Source organism: Sceloporus occidentalis, unplaced genomic scaffold (assembly GCF_023333645.1).
Source record: "Sceloporus occidentalis isolate IW3139 unplaced genomic scaffold, rSceOcc1.0.p SCAF_6, whole genome shotgun sequence".
Taxonomy (NCBI): Eukaryota; Metazoa; Chordata; class Lepidosauria; order Squamata; family Phrynosomatidae; genus Sceloporus; species Sceloporus occidentalis.
The window spans coordinates 119,942,823-119,956,356 of record NW_028316986.1 but is presented as its reverse complement, the minus strand read 5'-3'; positions in this window follow the sequence as shown (position 1 = coordinate 119,956,356).

Genomic DNA, 13,534 nt, shown 5'->3' with positions numbered 1-13,534 from the left:
TGGTTTGCTCTTGCTCCGTCCTCGCTGTCAGAGGGAGTCATTGAGAGAGAGAGAGAGAGAGAGAGATTTTTCTCCAGCCCTCTCTCTGATTGGCTGAAAACTGTTACACTCCAGAGGGTTGGTTGCTCTGCAGCCGTCTGGAGCTGAAATGGGCCAAAGTCACGGAAAAGGCACTGAAATAAAGCCAGGCGCGAAAATCACACGAAAAGCTCTGAAAAGTCCCCATTTTCGCGTGAAAGTCGCGAAATTCGCAACACTGCTCTCTAGGGATCTCTGGGTCTTTCAGTGCAACTTTTAGTTAAAGTGGACCGTAGAGTTGCACTGAAGGACCTAGGTATTCCTAGAGAGAACATATTAAATCCATGAATAAAGCCACAAATATGGAGAGATGAGTGCCTATATATATATATATAGATAGATAGATAGATTTTCTGTCCTTCTCTACCAGTGAATATAACAGTCAAAATTTGGGCTTTGGGTTGTATTTCTATACAGCCTCTGAGAGTTACTTATGTCTTATGTTGTCATTTGTTGTAGTTATATGCCATATTTACTCTTCATTGCCTTCATAATGGGGAGCTGGCATGGCGTAGTGGTTTGAGGGTCAGACTATGATTCTGGCGAGCAGGATTCGAATCTGGTCTTGGCCATGGAAACTGACAGGGAAATCTTGGGCAAGTAACACTCTCTCAGCCTCACGGGAAGGCAGTGGCAAACCTCCTCTGAACAAATCTTACTAAGGAAACCCCATGATAGGTTCACCTTAGGGTTGCCATAAGTAAAAAAAATGACTTGAAGGTACACAACAACACAATATTAAGCCTTCATGATAAAGGGGTGAGGAAGTCCAAGAGTATGTGAAGGAAATAATGGAGCTGGAGATGAACCTAGGACCTTTTCAGACTAGACAGTATAAATGAACACAAGGACTCAGGGAGACCAGGGTCCAATCAGTCATGGAAACCTACTGGGAGGCTTTGGGAGAGTCACACTCTCCCAGCTTAACAGGAAGGTAATGGCAAGCATCCTCTGAAGAAATCTTGCCCAGTAAACCTTAGTGTAATAGTGTGCCTTCAAGACATGCAACCACAGTTTGATCATCTCAGCTTCCAGGAAGATTTCTCGCTTAGGATCCATTTGTTTGTCTTTTTGGCCATCCATGATATTCTCAGCACTCTCTTCCAGCACCAAATGAATTGATTTCTTTCTTATTCACTTTCTTCACTGTCCAGCTCTCACATCCACTCATGGTGATGAGGAATACAATGATTTGGACTATTCTAACTTTAGTGCTCGATTGGTATATCTTTACTGTTCAGGATCTTGTCTAGTTCTTTCATAGCTTCCTTTCCCATTTCTAGTCATCATAATCATGCTCAAAATTCTGTAGCATAGACTCCAATCATACATGAAGAGAGAAATCCCAGAGGTGCAAGTGGGATTCGGGAAAGAAAGAGGCATTACGGACCAAGTTACAAACATAAGATGGTTAATGGCGTACACCAAGGAATTCCAAAAGAAAACCAGCATGTGTTTTATAGCAAGGTTTTTGACTGCTTTGATCAAGAAAAGGTATGTAACACTTCTAAAGCCATGGGAGTGCCAGAACATTTGACAGTCGTGATTAGAAATCTGTACTCAGGACAAGAAGCAACGGTTAGAACAGAATATGGAGGAACAGAATGGTTTCCTATTGGCAAAGGGGTCAGGCAAAGCTGCACTTTATCATCCTACTTGTTCAACTTGTACACAAAAAATCTGAAGAGCAGGTTTAGATTCAGAAGGAGGAGGAGTGGAGACAGGAGGGGTGTCAACCGTCTTAGATATGTGGATGACACCATACTACAAGCGGAAAACATCATGGACTTGGAACAATTACTAAAGAAAGTCGAAGAAGAAAGTGCAAAGGCAGGCTTAATGCTAAACATAAAGAAACAAAAAATAATGACCATAGTGGATCTACATAAATTCAACCTAGACAATGAGAAAATAGAAATAGTTTAAGATTCCCCCCACCTTGGATCAAACATTGATCTCTGCTATACTACTGACAAAAAGCTTGATGTACAAATGCTTGCAGTTACCTCAGGGTGGAGCTGTTGTAGTCTGTCTTGCTATGACTACAACTTGCACTTGTGAATGGATGACAAACAGGCTACCCCACACAGTCATACAGCAAAGAAATCCTAATCTGAAGAGAGTGGGCTGTCTGTTGTCATATATAGGGACTTGATACACAAGAAAAAAATAAAGTAACCTTGATTGGGTTCATTGATGCCTGCCTGTCACACCAACTCAATATTTCTCCAGACCTAACAGCATGAGATCTTCCTGAAAGGATCATTGAACTTTGCCAGCATAGCAGCTTTTGGCTTCATATGAATCTCAGTAACAACCCAATTCAAAGAGCGCTATTAGAAACATGGAAAATGATCAAAATAAAGTTCTATTACAAAATACCAGGTTGGGTATCAACCCAAGAAGCCTTTGCTAATAGATGGGATTCAAAAAAATACTGATTAAGATATAGTGATATTGTAAAAATAAATGAAAAACAAGAAATATATATGAAATCTAGAGAGGAACTAATTAAAGAAAAGAAGGAAATAAATTGGTACAGCTATTATGAATGAAATATAGATTTAAAGAAGATGTAAAGACAGTGGGAATTGAGATACAATCATCAGAAATTGATGAGCTAATAATGAAAGATGAAGAGAAGAAAATAGCGAAATACTATAAACTATTTAGAGACAGGGAGTTAGAAAAGGAACCAATAAAACAGTACATGATAGACTCGGCAAAAGATCTAGGGCACGAGATCCCATTAGAAGCCTGGGAGAAATCTTGGGAAAAGACTAATTCATTTACAAATTGTCAGGACCTAAAAGAAAATTTTCTTAAAATCAGTAACAGATGGTATTATACACCTGCCAGGATGAAAAAGATGTTCAGATCAGAAACTGATGTATGTTGGAATTGCCAAAAAGAAAAAGGAACGATGGTCCACATGTGGTGGAAATGTGAAAGAGTTCTGGGACGAGATACATAAAATAATACAGCAAATATTTGGTATACAATATAAGAAAAAAAATGGAACTGTACTTATTAAATATGACACACTTTTTGAAGGTAGAGGATGAGAAAAAACTGTGGAAAATCTTATACATAATAACACTTGCTAGGATGGTTATAGAAAAACATTGGAAGTAGAAGAAAAAATTACAAATAGATGAGTGGTTAATAAAGCTTAATGAGATTAGACAATTAGATATATTATCATGTACTTTAGAGGATAAAAAGAAAGATAAGATGGAAAAGGAATGGACACAAATAGTGACATACTGGGAGAAAAGATGGGGTCTGGATAAAAGCCTGGTCTAATATTGTGTATATTGTATGTGTATATAAAAGAGATTGTTCGACCAGGAAAAGAAATATTTTCAGGGAAGTCGAAGTTATATGATATAAAAGATAGAATTTGGAGAATACGTATGGTTGTACAACCCTCTGTAGGAAAAGAATTGTTATTGCAGGATTGGGTTTGTATATCTTTTATTTGCAAGAAACAAAAAAGAAGAGTGGATGGCAACACAAATAAGTTTTGATACGACAGGAAGTGAAGACAAAGAAGAACAATTGTCTTATATATATATATATATTATGAAATTTTGTATTGATGTACTGACAAAGTAACCTTTTCCTTTTTAAAAAAGAAACTTAATAAAGATTATTTGCAAACATCGAATCTCATCTCAGAGGAAGAGACTTTATGGCAAGCTTCTGGCTAAATAAAGGAATAATAATGCATGAAATATACAGTTCACCATAGGGAAGTGGTTGATAAACATGATGAAAACAGCTCTGTGCCATTACTAGCCCTGTAGTATATAGGGTATATGTCCAAAACAAACTGCAGAAATAATCCAGTTTGTGACTGTTTTAACAGCCCTGACTCAACACTACAGAATTCTGGGAACTGTAGCTTTCTGAAACATTTAGTGTTCTCTGTCAGAGGACTCTGGTGCCACAATAAACTACAATTCCCAGGATTCCCAAGCACTGAGCCAGGGCAGTTAAAGCAGTCTCACACTGGATTATTTCTACAGTGTGTTTTGGATCATAGTTTCAAACAATAGGAACACTTGTCTGTATAAATATACTTTTTATTGTTTCATTTGGAAAAAAGGGTAGTTAGAAAAGCAGGATTTTAAATGAGTCAAAAGCTGGTAAGGCAGTCTTTAAGCAGGCATAATACAAAAGGCAAAGTCTTAAACAGACATCTTGGTGTAAGTTGTGTACAAAGTCACTCAGTAAGTAAAGAAGTGGCAGATTAGCCATTGTTATTGCTGTGTGTCTTCAAGTCATTTCCGACTTACGGCAACTCTCAGGTAAACTTATCATAGGGTTTTCTTGGCAAGATTTGTTCAGAGAAGTTTGAGAGAATGTGATTTGTCCATGGTCACCCAATGGGTTCCACAACTGAACTGGGAATCAAACCCTGGTCTCCAGAGCCATAGTCCAACACACAAACCATTATGCCACACTGGCTCTCATAGATTAGCCAGTGTAAGAACAGTAAGATGTGTGTTAGGAGATATTGATTGAAGGTTGATAAAGTTTGGTCTCTTAGGCTGCTGCCATACTGCATAACGGATGCAGTTTGATACTGCTTTGACTATTGAGGCTCTGTTATGCTATGGAATCCTGGAATCAAACAACAAATCCCAGGATTCCATAGCACTGAGCTATGGCAGTTAAAGTGTCAAACTGCATTAATTCTGCAATGTAGATGCAGCCTTTGACTTCTTTCCAGTAGCATTTTCAAATACCAGGACCTTCCCTGAAGTCTCAGGATCTGGAAGCCCCCCCCTCCCCCATATCCAGGTGAGAGAATGAAGTTCTGGGTGACAGTACTGCTGGTAAAATAATGCTTTTAAAATGGTGCTTGTTTCAGTTGCTGTAGACCACCCCCAAATCTTGGTATTTGAGACCAGCTGTTTACTCTCTGGAGGATCCGCCACTCCTTTCAAACTTCCAAAGCCACCACCTCCAGCATCAGAATTTTAACAGGAAGGAACAATCAGCATGGGGAAAATAGAGCTTGGCAAAAGAAAGGAGAGAGCAGCGAGGGGACACATGTGAGAGTAGGGTTGCAATAATTCTCTACCACAAAACCAGGAAAAATGTAGGACAAAACGTAAGGCATTCAAGAAAAATGGAGGACCTAAAAACATTAATAAATTAAAAAAAAACACATTAGCATAAATTCATGCTGTTCCTCACTTCCAGCCCCAGGGAGGCCTTGCAGCACCACCTGTGCCTCACACCCAGAAAGGCCTCCCTGGCCTTGCTGCACCATTGGATCAGGATCAGGGAGGCAGCAGTGGTGTCTGAGAAGTCCCCAACACCCCACTCAGTGCCAAGTGAGGCCTGGCAGCCTTCCAAGGCCTAGGACTTGCTGTTTCCCAACAGCACGGAAGAGAGGCGGTGGTGGCTGAGGAGGCCCTAACACCCCCCACCCAGCCCCAAATGAAGCCTGGTGACCTTACCAGGTCTCGCATGCTGCCACTGCCGTGCCAAAGCAGCAACAGGACATCCTTCTAAAACCGGACTGGGATATTTCCAAAGGCTGAAAAATCAAGAATATCCTGGCCAAAACCAGGATATGGCAACCCTCTGTGAGAGGCATATGTGTTAAATCAAGTAATAACAGCCAAGACTGTGTGAACAGCAGCACAAGCCCTGTTGCCACTGCCCAAAGCAATACTAGCTGCCTGGCTACCACCCTTTCTGACGTGAGATAAGGAGGAACAAAAATCAGCAGCTACAAGTGGGCAAGCACATAACAGAGAGCATGAGAATGGGCTGAAAGGGCTTTTTTATGTGAATAGGGGCAGTTGGACACAAGGCAGCTGCACATGAGAACTTAACCTAGGGCTCATGTTACATACCCTCCACATGTTGAAGGGGCATTTGTTGGGGACAGTCCTGATTAATACTCAGTTGCTTTAAAAGTTTCCCTGTTTCTCTTCTTCCTCCCGCTTTCCCCCTTTTGTTCTTGAATTACTACAAACTGAATTCAAAGTACAAAAGCAGTTCTCATTCAATTAACTCAGCAGTGGGGGGAGCATTGGATGGGGCAGGATCTTGTCTTTCTCAGTTGTTGTTATTGATGTTGTTGAATGCCTTCAAGTCATTTCTGATTTACGGCAACCTAAGGCAACCCTATTTTTATGGGGTTTTCTTGGCAAGTTTCTTCAGAGGGAGTTTGCCATTGCCATATTCTAAGGCTGAGAGTATGTGACTTGACCAAGGTCATCCAATGGGTTTCCTTGACTGAGCCAGGATTTGAACCCTGGTCTCCATGGGTCCTAGTCCAGCACTCAACCCATTACACCACACTACCTCCTATCCTTCCCAGTAGTATCAGCAAACTGCTGCAGACTCTCCTGGCTTCTCTGTTATGATCAGAACTAGACCAAGGTTTGGGAGGGGGGGGGGTTCTTTTGTTTGTGTTTGGAAGTAGAGCTTGGAAAAGTTTTATTGCTGGACTACAACTCCCCTGTGTCAAAAGCAGGTCTGGAGGTGGGGGGAGATCTTGTATTATAAGCAGATTTTTAAAAGGTTTGCCAAATCTCTCACCAAGGCAAGGTTTAAAGAGAACTTAAACTCTTCTTTCCACTGGTTCCATGCCTGGGCAAGAGTAACTAGGCCTGTCTCCATGACACAAAAGCCCTTGCAGTTTGTTTCCTCTTTCTCTGCAACATTGCTTCAGTCGGGGTCTAATTTAAACAGCTGCCACCATGTTTCGTGTAGCTCCAGTTATAAGACTCAAACAGGAGTTATATAATAAAAATCAAGGAACTTCATTTTAAAAATGTCTGCAGTCAACTCCTAACATTTTCTTTCCCTCCAAGTCTCTCTAGTGGTGTGTGTTCAGGGTGACCAGATGTAGGACATGTCCTGGGAAAGGAAGATGTCTGGCCACCGCTTGTGATCTAAGTCACTTCCTTCCTGGTAGCTGTTCCCTTACCCTGTAGCTGCATCTACACTGCGTAATTAATGCAGTTTGACACCGCTTTAATTGCCATGGTTCAATGCTATGCACGTCTGTGAATTGTAGTATTGGTCTGGTACATACCGGCCCTTTGTGACATCACGTGCTAGAATTGCCTGGGGGCAGAGCACCCACATGCCTCGCAACCCTAGCACGTGATGAGGGCGTAACAATGGCGGTGCCTTATATACATGGGTGCCGACATTGTTACGTAAGCGCCGCATGACATCCGCATGGCGCTGCGTGGCACTTACGTAACCAGCGCACCAGTGGCACACTTGTTATGCCACTGCCGTGGCTTGAAAAGAACCCGCTTTTTGCGGGTTCTTTTTCCACCTGTGGGAAGCCACGCGGTTTGGCGGCTGCAGCTTCCCTCTGGTGGAAAAACAAGCGCTGAGAGGCCACCTTTTTTGGGTGGTCTGTACCACGCCATTGTGAGCTATTTAGCCTTATTTGTCAGAGAGCTCCGGTGCTACAACAAATCTAGTCCGTAAACCATTTGCCACTGGAGTACCTCTTCTCTTTGACAAACAAAACCTGTCACTGCCCCCCAATCACTATTTTCATTATTGAGAGAGTGTGATAAGTTCCTTCTGATGAAGTTCTAATATGCAGGCTGTCAGATGGTGCAAGTGAGTGTGATTTGCTCTCTTCCCCTCTTTCTCCTCTCCCTTGCTATTTCCAAGCAGGCTATTTTTTTTTGTTTTTCTATTTCTTTTATATATTATATTATATTATATTATATTATATTATATTATATTCACACAGAGAGACACAGAGACACACATTGCAATAGAGTGCCATGATTATGCAATTTGTGCTAAAAAGAAATAAAAATAAAAATAAATACAGAGCGAAAGACATGCTGGGAAGGAAGGAAGGAAGAGGAAAAAAGCAGCACTGTCACACTTTTGAAGAGGTTCAATAATGATTGCATCCAACCCAATATGTTTGCATTTCCTAGACCAATGGGACAGTGGTGACCTATGAGCCAGATGTGACATTAAAGTCCACTCAATGTTGAGACCACTACATCACACTGGCTCTAAGATATGCAGTGCTTTACTATAGTATATTCCATTTATGAACAATAGGGGGCAATCAAACACAAGATATTTAATTAATTTCTCTCACATACGCACTTCCTCTAAATTGGTGGAATTAATTCTTCCTATTGGTATTTACAAAATGGGTTTTAAATTAATACAAATGAATCTGCTGCTCCTGGTCTATTGCCAAACAGTTTTGGAACACAGTAACTAAGTTTACCATGCATGTTGGACTACTATAGGTTTGCTACGCTCACTAGCACTGGTGCCTTTTGAAGCTGACAGTTTCTCTCTATAATTGTCCTCCCTGATAGTTTAACTGATTTTCAAAAATTTAATATTGTAATTAATGCATAGGTGTTTCTTTTTTAAAAATAAAATAAAATGAATTCTACTGTATTTGCTGTTTTTAAAAACAAAGTCAAGTAGCATAGAAATATTCTGAAACAAACTTATATTTTTCTTCCCTTCCATTGGAATATGCATTTAATTAATTAATTAATTAATTAATCGTGTTGGCTGCAATGCTATATTGCGATCTAGACTGTATCAGTTTACACAACCTTAGCTATGTAGCAAAGGCATTGTGGAACCCTCCTAATTAATTGCAAAAACGCATATCAAGGCAATGGCAAGAGTATCCTGATGTGCATCAGGCTCTACCTGGTAGTCCCCAGCCATTGCCTGGATGGGCTTCAGGAGCACCCAATGCCTATGACATCCATTCCATGATAATTCTGATGAGCAACAATCATTTTCCTGGCTACCTTGTGTAGTAACATCATAGCAGCCCTTTGTTGAATACCACTGATGTGAAACTCCTATTTCTTGCAGGTGCAAGCCCCATACTGAATTCCAGCCATTTACATTTTGCCTTTCCCCTAATATGAGACCCAAGGCGGTTACCACATACCACAAACATGCATTCCTGCAGACACTACTCTGGAACATTATGAGGAATGGGCACCTCTAATCCCTGTCCACTCCAAACCTTCAGTCTGTGAAAACTCAGTGGAAAGCGGAAGGGGATGGAGATATGGAGGTGCCTGCTGGACTCTTGTTCCCTGTAATGGCTTGAAAGTGCCTTTAGTGCCTGTATGCACAAACCAAGGGAGAAAGAGAAAGAGGGAAAGCATGTGGTGTTACACCACATTCTGTTATGAGATATTGCTTCACATACTGGCACTGCATTTGCTCACTTCCACTGACTCCATCCATCTCTGTTTATGAGATGAATGATAAAGACTTTTAAATGAGAGATATAAATGCATTGATGCATTCAAACAAACATTAAATAATTTACTTAAATACAGTTTACCTTCAGGAAGAAAGCAATGAAGCACAACCTTTTTGCTCTCCATTGCACTTCTCACTGAGTACTGTGATGAGAAATAATCAGTGCTAAGTCTTTTCCCATTTGCTATAGCTGGGCCACTGCTTCTGACTTAAAACTTGTCTTAAAAGCAGCCACCATAAACAGTGATATAAAACACTATTTCTACTCATTACTTGATGAATGGATGTGTGACCAAGATTAATTAATTTTGTAGCTCCATTCATTTTTTTTATAAAAGTAAGCCAAAATAAAATTATAATTAAGGACACCATCCAGCTAAATTTCCATTGCTTGTACTTAGTTAAGGATGAGTACTAAGTGTTTTTGTCAAAGATTTCAAGAAAAAGATGTAATTTGAAGAAACAAAGAGGAGGAATATAAAGTAGGCCAGGGACATGCAAATTGCTACCCTCCAGATATTTTGGACCCTCAGCCCCCTACCAAGGAGGATGCCAACTTGGCTTCCTGTGAAGTAGGTCTTCTGGGAAGCAGCTCCAGTTGATCAGGATATTGTTATGCACACAACCTCTGAACAACTTTCTCCCCATCTGTGAGACCTACAGTTGTACTGAACTACATTATTCTCAGCCAGCATGGTCATGCATGTTACACAGGGGCAGATACCTATCCTATTTCACCAAAAGAAGGTAACCACATTGATTGCTGAATCTTATGCTGGGAATGGGATAGCATCACTCAGAACCTTTGAGACCAGGAGGATAGGCGGTACATAGCAAGCTGAGGGGCATGTGCAGCTCTGTCCTCTAATGGAGAAAGAGTGAAGAAGTAAGAGGAAGACTGGGGGAGGCAGGTCCAGAGAGAGGCCTATCATAACTGCCCCACATCATCTGCTGCCCAAGACAGCCACACCATTGTTTAATTGTAGCACTAATGGTAATTCAGCACATCTGGAGGTAGTCAGGTTGGGAATGACTGCCTTTAAGTAAATCACAACTAGGGTTGCCAGAATGAAAGCTTGAGACAATTCCTCTATCTTTAATGGTTGTGTAAAAGAGGGGATTTCCAGGTAAATCGCCCAGACCAGATGGTTACCTCACTGAATTCTATAAAACATTTGCGCAACAATTACTGATTCCACTACATAAAGTAATGAATGGAATTCTAGATGGCAATATCCCACCAACATGGACACTCTCAAGTATAACTGTGATATCCAAAGATGATAAAGATCCTACGGACCCGGCTAATTATAGGCCGATATCTTTACTTAATACGGACTACAAATTATTTGTTGCAATACAAGCCGAAAGATTGAAAGAAATTCTCAGTGAATATATTAAAGAAGACCAGAATGGATTTTTACCAAAAAAGACTAATAAAAACAAATATAAGAAATATCTTGAACCTGATTGAGTACCATCAGAAAAATATAGACCAACAGTTACTTCTAATTTCTTTGGATCCTGAGAAGGCTTTTGACAAAATTAATTGGAATTTCATGAAAGAAGTTTTGAAAAGATTAGATACTGGTACCAACTTCCTAACTTGGTTAAACAAAACCTAAACTGTACAAGAAGCTAGTATTATAGTTAATGGTTTGAAATCAGATACTTTCAGGATACAATCGGGAGTACGACAAGGATGTCCTCTTTCCTCTTTGCTTTTCTTAATAACATTCGAAATACTGCTATCTCAGATTAGAGAAGAAAAGGAAATTGAAGGAGTTAAGATAAAAGGCTGGGAATATAAAATTAACGCATTTGCAGACGATTTGGTGATCTCATTGAGAAACCCAGTGAAGGATATTGACACACACTATTGAATAAATTGGAACAATATGGTAAAGTCTCAGGATTTAAAGTGAATAAACAAAAGACTCAAATGTTAACCATGAATATTCCAGAAGAGGCCCAACAAGAGATCAAATTGAAGACAGGATTTCAAATAAAGAAGAAAATTAAATACTTAGGAATTGATATATCAATGGGAAATGTTGACTTATTTACAAATAATTATGAAAAAGTCTGGAAAGAGGTGAAAAGAGAAATGAATAGATGGAATAATCTAAAGATTTCCTGGATGGGTAAAATTCCAGTAATTAAGATGTCCATACTCCCGAAGATTATGTATTTATTCCAAAACTTACCAGTCATTACAAATGAAATCCCCTTTAAAAAATGGAATAAGGACCTATCAGATTTTATCTGGTATGGCAAAAAAAAAAAAAAAAAAAAAGGATTAAGATGAAATTATTACACAATGTGGTGGAAAGAGGAGGCATGACCTTGCCAAACCTAAAACTCTATTATCAACCTCGGTACTAAGCTGGGTCCTAGATTGGATAAGACTGAAAAAGCTAAAGGTTCTGAATATAGAGTTCGCTGGTACGATATATGGATATTTACTATATGAGAAAACTAAAGTTAATCAAGAAGTCAACAATCATTTCATTAGGAAGTCATAGGGAGACATTGAAACGGTAGTACATGCTCTGGTAACCTCTCAATTGGATTTCTGCAACGCGCTCTACATGGGGCAACCCTTGTACCATACCCGGAAGCTACAGATGGTACAGAACATGGCAGTCAGTCTGGTCACTGGCACTTCCAGGGCCAGTCATATTACACCTGTACTTAAAGATCTACATTGGCTGCCTATTCGCTTCCGGGCGCAATACAAGGTGTTGGTTATAACCTATAAAGCCCTACATGGCTTGGGCCCAGGATACCTTGAGGACCGCCTCTCCCCATACATTCCGCCCCGCACCCTCAGAACATCTGGGCAGCAACTACTGAGGGTCCCAAGGGCTAGATTAGCCTCCACAACAAGGAGGTCATACTCCATCATCGCCCCGACCCTCTGGAATACGCTGCCCATAGAGCTCCGCTCGGCCACCTCCCTGGCCCAGTTCAGGAAGGAGTTGAAAACCTTCCTGTTTTGATCAGCATTCCCCGATATAAGTTCCAGCTAGTTCCCCCCCCCCCCCCCTGACAGCAGGGGTAGCTGGCTGGTGGGGGTTTTTAATATTGGTTTTAACAGTTGTATTGTATTTGTATTGTTGTCTATGTTAATTTTTGTTTTAATTTGTTGTTGATACGCTGTATTGTTTTGATTGTTGTTCACCGCCCTGATCATAGGAAGGGCGGTATACAAATAAAATATTTATTTATTTATTTATTTATTTATTTATAGGTATGGAAGAAAGTAAAATTAAATTGGGTCCCTAAAATACCGCTCTGGGCCTCTATCAATGAGGCGTTGTTAAAAATGGAAAAAAAAATGTCCTGCATAAAGTGGCCAACTTATGAAGACATTACGGTGTTGGAAGGAGGACAAAGACGATTGAAAACAGAAGTAGAACTTTTCAATGATATAATTGCAATTGGTTTTTGTAGAGAAAAGTTTATGACAGATCAAAAAATAATAGGGATAGGGAAAGGAGATTTGGAATTTGAAAAAATAATTAAAGAAGAGGGCAAACATGAGATTTCCTGCTTATACAAATTGTTACTAGAAGAAAAGAATGAAATACACACCGAACTTGGGTCTGAAAGAGAATCTAATAAAAATGCAATATAGATGGCATCTGACCCTGCATATTTTAGCTAAAATTAACAAGAGTTGTAATAATAAGTGTTGGAAATGTGAAAAGGAAGATGGCATGTGCTACCACTGTTGGTGGCTTTGTGAAAAGGCTCGTAAATTCTGGTTAGACATACACACCACAATGGCAGAAATATTAAAGATAAATCTTAACAAAGATCCCAAACTATATTTGTTAACCATGACTGAACAAACTGAAGTAGAAAGGAAATATTGAAAACTCATTTTTTATATGTTTTCAGCAGCCAGAACTCTTTATGTGGGGGATTTGAAAAATATGGCGACACTATCCAAAGAGCAATGGTTGGCCAAATTATATGACTATATGGAAATGGACTGTTTAACCCTATTATTAAAAAAGAAATCGCAGAATGAACTTTTGATAACATGGAAACCTTTTATAGATTATATGAGGGCTAAGAAGGGGAAATACTCAACTATTTTATTTGATGAGTAATGGATCATATGACTGTTCAACTATAAAATAGAGGCAAGTACTAATAAATGCCATCACAATGGTATAAC